Source organism: Microcaecilia unicolor, chromosome 1 (assembly GCF_901765095.1).
Source record: "Microcaecilia unicolor chromosome 1, aMicUni1.1, whole genome shotgun sequence".
Classification (NCBI taxonomy): Eukaryota; Metazoa; Chordata; class Amphibia; order Gymnophiona; family Siphonopidae; genus Microcaecilia; species Microcaecilia unicolor.
In genome coordinates this window covers 748,543,805-748,555,636 of record NC_044031.1, presented here as the reverse complement: position 1 = coordinate 748,555,636, position 11,832 = coordinate 748,543,805, and positions in this window count along the sequence as shown.

The window sequence follows — 11,832 nt, the reverse complement described above, 5'->3', positions numbered from 1 at the left end:
GATCTTTGGTGTTGATGTGTTGCAGAGTTGAGGCATTTATGTTGGGTCGGTAGGGTATGCCTTACCGAACAGGTAGGTCTTTAGTCATTTTCTGAATTTTAGATGGTCGTAGATTGTTTTACCAGCTTTTGGCAGTGTGTTCCATAGTTGTGTGCTTATGTAGGAGAAGTTGGACGCATAGGTTGTTTTGTATTTTGTATTTGGGTCCTTTGTAATTTGGGTAGTGGAGATTCAGGAAAGTCCATGATGAGCTGGTTCTATTTCTGGTTGGGAGGTCAATCAAGTCAATCATGTAACCTGGGACTTCACCATAGATGATTTTGTGGACCAGGGTGCAGGTTTTGAATGTGATCCTCTTCTACTTCTATCCCACTGTCAGTTGGTGTACCTCAGGGATCTGTCCTGGGACCTCTTCTCTTCCCCATCTATACTTCTTCCCTTGGTACTCTGATCTCATCCCATGGTTTTCAGTATCATCTTTACGCTGATGACTGCCAGATCTACCTTTCCACACCAGAAATCTCAGCCGAAACACAGGCCAAAGTATCAGCCTGCCTGTCTGACATTGCTGCCTGGATGTCTCAGCGCCATCTGAAACTAAACATGACCAAGACTGAGCTTCTTATCTTTCCCCCTAAACCAGCCTCTTCTCCTCCCCCATTCTCTATTTCTGTGGATAACACTCTCATCCTTCCTGTCTCATCAGCTCGTAACCTTGGGGTCACCTTCGACTCCTCCCTCTCCTTCTCTGCACATATTCAACAGACTGCTAAAACCTGTCATTTCTTTCTCTATAATATCAGCAAAATTCATAAGTACATACCGTATTTTTCGGACTATAAGACGCACCGGACCATAAGACGCACCTAGGTTTTAGAGGAGGGAAAAGGGAAAAAAAAATTTGCTTTTTCCCAAGTTCGGGATCGCCCTTAGGGTTACCTCCTCCCCCCTCCCCGGCCCTGTCACCACCTCTCCCCTTACTCACACGATCTTCCCTGGTGGTCTAGTGACGTCGGGGCAGGAAAGAGCCCCCTCTTGCCTGCCCAGTGCGCTGCTCTCCATCCTCCTGTATGCATTGCTGCCTGACGGTCTCGGCAAGATTCAAAATGGCCGCCGAGAATTGAAGTCTCGGTGGCCATTTTGAATCTCGCCGAGACCGTCAGGCTGCATACAGGAGGATGGAGAGCAGCGCGCTGGGCAGGAAAGAGGGGGCTCTTTCCTGCCCCGACGTCACTAGACCACCAGGGAAGATCGCGTGAGTAAGGGGAGAAGTGGTGACAGGGCTGGGGGGAGGGCGATCCCGAACTCGGAGGGAGGGAGGGCGGGCGGCCTGCCAGCCAGCCAGCCAGCCAAATCTCTACCTTCGGACTATAAGACGCACCCCCCATTTTCCTCCCAAATTTGGGGGGGAAAAAGTGCGTCTTATAGTCCGAAAAATACGATAAGTAATGCCATACTGGGAAAAGACCAAGGGTCCATCAAGCCCAGCATCCTGTCCACAACAGCGGCCAATCCAGGCCAAGGGCACCTGGCAAGCTTCCCAAACATACAAACATTCTATACATGTTATTCCTGGAATTGTGGATTTTTGCAAGCCCTTTCCTTTCTGAGCACACTACCAGAACCCTCATCCACGCTCTTATCACCTCTCGCTTAGACTATTGCAACTTGCTTCTCACAGGTCTCCCACTTAGCCATCTCTCTCCTCTTCAATCTGTTCAAACTTCTGCTGCACGACTAATATTCTGCCAGGGTCGTTATGCTCATATTAGCCCTCTCCTCAAGTCACTTCACTGGCTTCCTATCCGTTTCCGCATACAGTTCAAACTCCTCTTATTGACCTATAAGTGCATTCACTCTGCAGCTCCTCAGTACCTCTCCACTCTCATCTCTCCATACATTCCTCCCCGGGAACTCCGTTCACTGGGTAAATCTCTCTTATCTGCACCGTTCTCCTCCACCGCTAACTCCAGACTCCGTTCCTTTTATCTTGCTGCACCATATGCCTGGAATAGACTTCCTGAGCCGGTAAGTCAAGCTCCGTCTCTGGCCGTCTTCAAGCTAAAAGCCCACCTTTTTGATGCTGCTTTTAACTCCTAACCCTTATTCACTTGTTCAGAACCCTTATTTTATCATCCTCACCTTAATATTCCCTTATCTCTTGTCTGTCCTCTTTATCTGTCCTAATTAGATTGCAAGCTCTGTTGAACAGGGACTGTCTCTTCATGTTCAAGTGTACAGCGCTGCGTATTTCTAGTAGCGCTATAGAAATGATAAATAGTAGTAGTAGTTTGATCGGAAGCCAGTGCAGGTTTTCACGGAGGAGTGTGGCACTTTGGAATCGTGTTTTACCAAATATCAACCTGGCTGCTGTGTTTTGGGCTGTCTGGAGTTTCTTTGTGAATTGTTCTTTATATCCCGCATAGATTCCATTACAGTAGTCAGCATGGCTTAGTACCATTGATTGAATTAGATTACGGAATATATCCCTCGGGGAAAAAAGGTTTTACACGTTTAAGTTTCCACATTGAATGAAACATTTTCTTTACAGTGGAGTTTACTTGGGTCTCAAGTGTAAGATTGCAGTCAATTGTAATGCCTAGTATTTTGACACTATCTGAAATGGGGAGGGTATGATCTGAGGTGATTATGGTTGTGGGTTTGTAATTATTGTGCTGGGATGAGAGGATAAGGCAGTATGTTTTATCAGTGTTCAGTTTCAATTGAAATGAGTTTGCCCACGAGTCCATGGTGTCATTGGTGATTTCTAGTAGATCATGTCTGAAAGGGATATAGATTTTGACATCATCAGCATAGATAAACGTGTGGAGACCTTGGTTGGATAAGGACTTGGCCAAAGGGATCATCGATATATTGAAGAGTATTGGTGACAATGGTGAACCTTGAGGTACTCGGCAGTCAGATTTCCACATTGGTGATAATGTTTGTGTTAGATTTTACTTGGTATGTTCTGGTGGATAGAAAACTCTAGATCCATCTAAGTATATTTCCACCAATCCCGAAGTGGTCTAGAAGTCGAAGAAGTATATTGTGGTTTTCCATATTGATTGCACTCGACATATCGAATTGGAGAAGTATGCTTTTTTTTATTAAAAAGTTAACACAACAAGAAAAGAACTACAATAGGAAGGACAGGAAAGACATTCACACAAGAGAAAATACAATGATCATCGGCAAAAACCTTCCCCAAAAAAGCATTAACCTTTATGGTGAAAAAAATATATATCTTAAACTACTTCTTGTAGAAATTATGTCAGAGATTGTTCCCAAAAAATACTTAAGTGATTTGTTGAACAATTTTTCAAATATCGTTTGGTACAACAGTGGAAACACAAAAACACTTATCTTAGTCAGCTGCCATAAGGAGTGAGCAACGAAGTAGTTTTCCTTAAATCTTCCTTGCATCGGGCCAACGATGGCCAGCGTTTCACATCGCTGCTTCAGGGTCCTAACAAAAGAAGGAAAATACAAACAAAAATCATCGGTAATACATACGCTCTCCATATGACGTTTAAAAATCAAGCTCACACACAGATACAGTGGTGGAAATAAGTATTTGATCCCTTGCTGATTTTGTAAGTTTGCCCACTGACAAAGACATGAGCAGCCCATAATTGAAGGGTAGGTTATTGGTAACAGTGAGAGATAGCACATCACAAATTAAATCCGGAAAATCACATTGTGGAAAGTATGGAGTTTTTCAGTATTGGTGTTAGAAGAATATTACCGTGTTTGGAGGGGAAGGAGCCTTGTTGCAGTAGGAAATTTAAGTGGGTGGTGAGTTCAGTAATGAATTGTTCTGGGGCATTTTTCATAAGATAGTTGGGGCATGGGTCCAGGTGGCAGTGAGACTTGGAGAGTTTGGATAGTGCTAAGGAGATTTCCTTAGTACTGAGGGGGGTGAAATTTGTCCAGTAGCGATCTGCTAGGATCTCTTCAGAATTGGGGTCCAGTTCGTCAAGGGGTATCATCATGGGGAATTGTGTTGCACAGGTTAGTGATTTTATCATTGAAGTGTTTGGCCAGTTGTTTGGCAGATGGACAATTTGAGGGTGAAGTTGTTACTGGGTTCGTGTTAAGAAGATTCTTTATGATATTGTATTGTTTTTTTATGTCTGTTCCTGTGGCTGTGATTTGTTTTGTGTAGTATATTCTTTTGGTTCATTTAATTTCATTCTTGTATTTCTTTTGTGTTTGTTTCTATGTATTCAAGGTGAGCTCTTCTTTTGATTTGCTCCAGGCTTTTTCTAGTTTTCTGGTTTCTTTCTTTAGTTTTTTTAATTCTTCATTAAATCACGGAGAGGGTCTTTTCTTTGTGTGTAGGGTTTTGGAGTGTAGCGGAGCAATTTCATCCAAAATTAGTTTGCATGTGTGGTCCCAATCTGCAAGGAAGTGGTTTGTGTTTGGGTATATCGTCCAATTGTCGTCATAGATAAGTTGCCAGAAGGTATCTTTTTCAGTTCGTCCTCTGGTTTTAATTGTTATGGATTCAGTTGATTTGGGTCGGTCTTTTTTCCGCCATTGTACAGATAGGGTTGCTTTGTGGTGGTCGGACCATGGAGAGGCGATCCAGTGGGATCTTCACTAAAGCTTAACTCGAGTTATCTGCAGCAGGGCCCATAGGAATAAAATGGGCCCTGCTGCAAGATAACTTGAGCTAATCTTTAGTAAGAGACTCCCATAGCATTTCAAAGGGCAAAATATATAGGAGAACTAGTATCAAAGAAAAAGAAGACATTATCCAGGGACAGTGGATTCCTCTTCACATTGTACTTGTGGACACTGTGAATGGTGCTCTTTATCTATGGTGGGATTTTTATGGGTGGATCCTCAAACCCAGTACAACATCCAATCTCGTGTTGCTTCAGATTGTTCAATCTCAATGGTAGTTTATGTAATTCAATGCCCATGTGATAAAATATATGTGGGAAGAAGTAAACGAGCTATCAAGCTACACCTTACAGAACATAAATCATGGATCTTGACTGATAAAATTGAGGTTCCTTTGGTCCAGCATTGGATACAATATAATCATCAAATTGAAGATATCCAATGGTGGATTAATGATCATTCATTTATTTATTTATTACATTTGTACCCCGCGCTATCCCACATGTTGCAGGCTCAATGCGGCTTACATAGTAAATACAATTACATATTACAGAAGGGTAGGAGGGTGGAAATATTGAAACTGTCTGTACTTAACTATAGAGAACAACATTGGATATTTACATTGAATGATGTCATACCTGGGGGACTCAAACATGAGACTGAATGGATGACGTTGATTTAAACCCAGTCTCTGGTGCTCTGTTTTGTCCTATGATTTGATTTAGCTGAGTATAAATGACAGAAAAACGCCGTGGCCATTTGGCAAACTGCTGCAAAAGAGAACATGTATGGTTGGTACTTCTTATTATAGCTAACAATATAAAATCATAGGACAAAATATTATTAATTTTTAAGGAAGATTATGCTGATAATTTTTTTTTTGGTGTTGCAGGAGACTGACTTTGAAACAGCCATTGGCGAAACATGAATTCATGTCGGATTTGAAGTGTTAACTACTATGATTTATATATACAACAATATAAAAAAATTAAGAAGAAATAAAGATAAGTACTTTTTCAAAAAATGTCTTTCTGAGAAGTTATGAAAAAATTGTAGTTGAAGGATCAATGAAGATTATATGCTCACCCTATAAATACATTTGGCTCAATAATATAGCCTAAGGGTTGAAGTTTGTGTGTCTGATAGATCCAACAATATTTCAATAGAAATAAAACAAAACAGAGGTGGGATAAGGTGGGATACAAATAAATAAATAAGATGATACCTTTTTTATTGGACATAATACATTTCTTGATTATTTATTTTGTTACATTTGTACCCTGCGCTTTCCCACTCATGGCAGGCTCAATGTGGCTTACATATCGTATACAGGTACTTATTTGTACCTGGGGCAATGGAGGGTTAAGTGACTTGCCCAGAGCTGCCTGTGCCTGAAGTGGGAATTGAACTCAGTTCCTCAGGACCACAGTCCACCACCCTAACCACTAGGCCACTCCTCCACTGTTGCTACTATTTGAGATTCTACATGGAATGTTGCTATTCCACTAGCAACATTCCATGTAGAAGTTGGCCCTTGCAGATCACCAATGTGGCCGCGCAGGCTTCTGCTTCTGTGAGTCTGACGTCCTGCACGTACGTGCAGGACGTCAGACTCACAGAAACAGAAGCCTGCGCAGCCTTCTACATGGAATGTTGCTAGTGGAATAGCAACATTCCATGTAGAATCTCCAATAGTAGCAACATTCCATGTAGAATCTCCAATAGTATCTATTTTATTTTTGTTACATTTGTACCCCGTGCTTTCTCACTCATGGCAGGCTCAATGCGGCTTACATGGGGCAATGGAGGGTTAAGTGACTTGCCCAGAGTCACAAGGAGCTGCCTGTGCCTGAAGTGGGAATTGAACTCAGTTCCTTAGGACCAAAGTCCACCACCCTAACCACTAGGCCACTCCTCCTTTCAAAGGTTGCCCTTCGTCAGATCGGAAATAAGCAAATGTTGGTAGATGACAGTATATATAAGTGAAACATCAAAGCATTCCAGTGACAGTCTAACATGATGGGGTGGATACATGAGAGACAGGAAGAGTCAGGTGGATAAAGGACAGGGAGATAGGTATGGAGACAGGAGGGTGACAAAGCAGTACAATTTTATGGTTTATAATGGGCTAGAAAACCCCATTTAATCATTCTGACTTCAAAGGTCTTACGTTCCTGTATTGTTTTAAAGTTCCCTTTAAGGATTCTTACCATGAAATCACTGGTACAGTGTTCTGGGTTTGTAAAGTGCTACCCCACAGGCGTGACATCTTTATTGGTACTAGCATTTTTCATATGGTGTCTATGTAAATTAAATCTGTTCTTTAGTATCTGACTTGTTTCTCCAATGTAACAGCCTTTGAAGCATTTTTTACACTGAATGATATATACCACTTTGGAAGATGAGCAAGTGAAAGATTCCTTTATGTTGAATATCTTTCTTTTGTGGATGACTGTGGGGTCCTGTGAAATGTTTTGGCATAGTTTGCAACTGTATAAATTACAGGAAAGTGTGCCCTTCTGTTCCTTTTCAGTCTGTGATGGAAGTTTACTTCTGATTAGCTTGTGTTTTAAGTTGGGTGGCTGTCGGAAGGCCAGCACTGGTGGGGATGGGAATATCTCTTTCAGTAATTCATCCTCCTGGAGTATAGGTTGTAGATCTCTTATGGTTTTCCTCAGTTTTTCCAGCTCTGGATTGTATGTCACTACAAGGGGGATTCTGTCTGTGGATTTTTTCTCCTTGTACTGTAGCAGATTCTCCCTGGGTGTTTTGAGGGAGGAGGCAATATTCTTGGAGATTATTTTGGGGTTGTAGCCTTTCTGTTTGAAGGATGCAGTCAGGCTTTTAAGGTGTCTCTCTCTGTCCCCTGGGTCAGAGCAGATACGGTGGTATCTTGTGGCTTGGCTGTAAATGATGGATCTTTTTGTATGTGAAGGGTGGAAGCTGGAGTTGTGGAGGTAGCTGCATTTGTCTGTGGGTTTCTTGTATATATCCATCACTGATTGAGACTGTGGTGTCCAAGAAATTGACTTTTTCTGGGGAGTAGTCAATTTTGAATCTGATTGTAGGATGGTATGTATTGAAGGAATTGTAAAATTGTTTCAGAGTTTCTCCACCCCCCTCCCAGTCCAAATCATAAAAATGTCATCGAGCTTGTTTTTTTTGTTTTCCTTTTTGTTGCTGAGTTGAAGCTATAAGAGTGCTGGAGCTATGTACTAAGCCCGGAGAGGCATGTAGCCCCAGGGAAGAGACTATTCCTAATTAAATACAGGAAATCTCTGACTGGTTTGATATTGTTTGACCTGCCAAGTATCCAGAGTTACCTAGTAAACCTGGTGTGGAGTTGAGCCCAGGTCTGGGAAAGTCGAGGCACAGCCAAGCGGCGTGGGAAGTGTTTACAATATATATAGAGAGAGAGAGAGAGAAAGAGAGGCTATGTTTCCAGTTTTCTTTCCAGCTGAATTTTATAAAACTTTGGACTAATTATTGCTGAAATTTCTCTGGAACAGTAACCCCCACTGCATACCTTTGAGGATGTTACCCCAAGAATGGGAGTGGGGTTAACTTCCCTGAATTTTATTGCTATCACATTGCTTTTATCTACAGCAGAACAGTACCTAGATCGTGAGCTCATTTGCAGTGGATACGCCACCATGGCTGTCTTTAGGGATGCAACTTGTTAATTCTATTCCCTTGGTCCATCTGCTGTGCTCTGTTTTGCTCCTTCAGGTGTGGCTTACTTTGTTAATGTTATCCTCATCTAAAGCCTTCCCTCAATTGGAGAAGGTACCGTGTCCTGAAATATGTAATTCTTTAAACTGTACAGCCCATTTTTCTTTTTTTTACCATCTAGTGTTAGCTAGTTGAAGCTACACTACAATTACTGGTATCTTAACCTTGTGTTCTTTCCCTTCCCATTTACCCTTATATGTTTTTTTTTAATTGCATTGTAATTAAATTCTTCTCCCTCATGTTTCCCTTCTGTTTCTATCTTTCTTTTGTTTATATCCCCGTCTGTGATTTTATTGTCCTCATTCATCCCCTCCATCCTCCCTCATTTTAGATTTGTTGAATTTTGCGGTATTTAAAAACAAAAAATTGATACTTGACAACATGCTGGACACGACAGATAGGGACGCAGAGGGAAGATGGATGGTGGACATAGAGAAAAAAAGTCAATTGGACAGGAGACCCTTCACAGCCAGGGAGAAAGCAGAAAAGTGATACTGGGACCAACACAAACAGAAAAACAAAATGCTCAGACAACAAGGATAGAACATTTTTTTTTATTTTGAATTTATTAATTGGAATATGTCCACTTTTGAAAACGCCCATTCTCTGGTATTTTGCATTTCAGTTTCTATCTCTCTATTATTGTTATGTCCAGAGTCTGACTTCCTGAGGTTTTCAGTTCAGTTTCATGCCATCATACCCTTATTACTGATGTGTGGTTCCTTGTTTCATATTTGTTCAGGATCTAGCTGGGTTTTTTGTCTCCAACTAAGGTAGTGATTCCCAAACATTTTACCATGGCAGAACCCCTAAAATATTTTTTCATACACTGAGGAACCCTCAATTTATGTAAACATATATATATATGGATTCTACAGTTAGCTTAGTGGAATTTAAAAAAGGTTTGGATAGCTTCCTAAAAGTCCATAAGCCATTATTAAGATGGACTTGTGAAAATCCACTGCTTATTTCTAGGATAAGCAGCATAAAATGTATTGTACTGTTTTGGGATCTTGCCAGGTACTTTTAACCCGGATTGGCCACTGTTGGAAACAGGATGCCGGACTTGATGGGCCTTCAGTCTGTCCCAGTATGGCAATACTACATACACCATAGAGGGAAATTGTGAAGGCACGGAGATGCTGGAGCAACTGGTGTAAATCTCCTTCCCAGGCCTGATGTCATCTGACGGTGCCCTGCTTGGCTTAAAGAAGGAGAAGCCTGGAATTCACATGCAAACCTAGGTCATTACTGCTGTGTGGCTTTGTCAATGTGCCGGAATCCACTGACATTGTGGCTCACATGTGCCGGAATCCATTCCGGGGTGATTGCGCAGCTGGACTGTGGACCCCCTGTAGCACAACATGTGCAGCGGCTGTACAGCTGGTTCGTGTCCCCCCTGTTGTGTGGTAAGTGCGGCGACGGAGGCCATAACAGTACCTTTCCCTCAAAGGCCCCATGGCCCCCATGGGAGACCCAGGTTTCCAGAGATGGAGATGGTGGAAATGGTAATGGAGGACCGATGCGTGGACCTGATCAGCAGGCTCTCACAAGTTTTCCTCAGTCTCATAGCCTTTCCAGGTGATAAGATACTGTAGGTGTTCACGATGCCTTAGGGAATCCAGGATGCTCTAGACCTCATATTCCCCTGTCAGGTATGTGGCTGCAGGCAGCGGCACCGGTGGTGGTTTGGCCTTGTCCCGCAGTACTAAGGGTTTCAGCAGGGAGATGTGAAAGACATTGTGTGCCCTCAAGGAAGATGGTAGTTTTAGCTGGTAGGTGATGGGTCCCACCTGTTGAACTGATGGGTAGGGTCAAATGAAGCGTGGCACAAACTGGATGGAGGGGGTTTTCAGGCAAAGATTTTGGGTGGACAAGTAGACCAAGTCTCCTGGGCGGTAATGGGGGGCAGGACGTCTACACTTGTCTGCCTGTCTTTTGTATGTCTGGACGCCTAGGGCAAGGTGCTTCCAAATGGTTTCCCATATCTGCGAGAAGGAGGAGACGAAGGGATGCTCTGGAGGAATTGCTTATGTGATTATTAGAACTCCTCCCAAGGTAGGAGTTGTGACCAGTTATCATAAGTTGCAGATACTTGGGCTTGGATGGCATGGTTACCTAGTGTCTGGTCCCCTGTTGAAGGTTCAGTAACTCAGAGGCAGCCGAAGAGATTTTGACGGGGTCCTCAAAAATTTGCCTAAAGTGATGTAAAAATCCTGCCAGGTCATTTAGCAGCGGGTCATTGCATTCCCACAATGGAGACACCCAGGTGAGAGAAGGGCCAGTGAGGTGTGAAATAAGGTAGGCCACCTTGGCCTTATTTGACATGAAGTCTAGTGTCCCGTTTCGGGACCTTACCAGTGCTCCCGCGGCGGGGAGCGATGGTCGGCGGGGGCCGCGGGCCCCGGTGCGGCAGAGACAGGCCGCCGACGGGGCCGGCACTTCCGCGGGGCGGCCCAAGGCTGGCAACCCGCAGGACCGAACGCCGGCCCCAGGGAAGAGAGGACGCCGGCCAAGATGGCGGCGGCGTCGTTGTCTCCCCGACCGGAGCTGAGAGGAGTGCAAGCCCCGCCCCCTTGCGCCGGATTGGTGCATGGCAGGAGGAACTCCGCCTGCGAGGCGGGTCCTCCAATCCCGGCCATCCTTGCCTGTCAGGGCTACAGGGATTGGCTCTTCTCCAGGGAGAGGATGGACGGGCAGGGGATTTAAACCCCGGAACAAGGAGGGCTCGGGGCTTCCGTTTCAAATGTCAGAAGCCACCTCAGAGACTGTGTTCTTCGTCCTGCTAGCCGTCCTTGCTAGCCACTTCAGGGATTGTGTTCTTCGTCCTGCTAGCCGTCCTTGCTAGCCACTTCAGGGATTGTGTTCTTCGTCCTGCTAGCCGTCCTTGCTAGCCACTTCAGAGATTGTGTTCTTCGTCCTGCTAGCCGTCCTTGCTAGCCACTTCAGAGACTGTGTTCTTCGTCCCGCTAGCCGTCCTTGCTAGCCACCCTCAGAGACTGTGTTCTTCGTCCTGCTAGCCGTCCTTGCTAGCCACCTTCAGAGACTGTGTTTCTCCCGCTAGCCGTCCTTGCTAGCCACCCTCAGAGACTGTGTTCTTCCCGCTAGCCGTCCTTGCTAGCCACCTTCAGAGACTGTGTTTCTCCCGCTAGCCGTCCTTGCTAGCCACCCTCAGAGACTGTGTTCTTCGTCCTGCTAGCCGTCCCTGCTAGCTACCTTCAGAGACTGTGTTCCTCCCGCTAGCCGTCCTTGCTAGCCACCCTCAGAGACTGTGTTCTTCGTCCTGCTAGCCGTCCTTGCTAGCTACCTTCAGAGACTGTGTTCCTTTCGCTAGCCGTCCTTGCTAGCCACCCTCAGAGACTGTGCTTTGCAGCGCTAGCCGTCCCTGCTAGCCACTCAGTCGGGACTGTGTTGCTGGTGTTCCGCCAGGCCGGCCGTCACCCCGCGGTTCCAGCAGTCCCGCTGGCC